The sequence below is a fragment of the Elephas maximus genome, chromosome 11 (assembly GCF_024166365.1).
Source record: "Elephas maximus indicus isolate mEleMax1 chromosome 11, mEleMax1 primary haplotype, whole genome shotgun sequence".
NCBI classification, from domain to species: domain Eukaryota; kingdom Metazoa; phylum Chordata; class Mammalia; order Proboscidea; family Elephantidae; genus Elephas; species Elephas maximus.
Window position 1 is genome coordinate 100703894 of NC_064829.1, and position 723 is coordinate 100704616.

Consider the following 723-nt stretch of genomic DNA (forward strand, 5'->3'; position numbering starts at 1 on the left):
AACTGCTTGGCAAAAACCTTAGCAAAAGCAGGAACCCAGAGAGGCAAGCATTAGAACCCCTAACTAATTTTTATTCTTAAGGGCTCTCATTAATGCAGCCAAGGTTATAAATTCAGGCAAAGCTCAAGTTTGGGAGGCTCCCCAAGACCACCCACAGGTTCGATGATTCATAGAGGTACTCATAGACATTATACTCACGATTACAGCTTATTACAGCAAATGGGTATAGATTAAAGTCAGAAATGGAAAAAGATGCATAGGGCAGAGCAATGGCCAGGAGAGTTCCAAGTGCAGATTTTCCAATTGTCTTCTCCCAGGGGAGTCATGCAGACAATAACTATTTCTCTCAGTAACAACTGCCCGTGAAGGAAGCTCACCTGAACCTTGGAGTCCAGAGTTTATATTCAGGGTCAGTCACATAGACAACACTGACAATCTGTGTGGCTGACCTTAGTCTCCAGGGTCTCTAGGGGTTGAGAAGCTTCCACACAGACTGTGATTCCATTATAAATCGTATTGTTAACATAGATTATCAGGTGTGACCCAATCCTCACATTGTTATCATAGGCTATCAGGTGTGACCTAAAGCCCCCAGGTAAACAAAGACACTCTTATCAGGCAGAATATTCAAGGGATCAAGTGTTGCTTACCAAGACCTGGGGGAAAATGGACAAATTTTTCTTTGGGCAAGCTTAATCCTTCATGGCATACTGAGTATTTGAG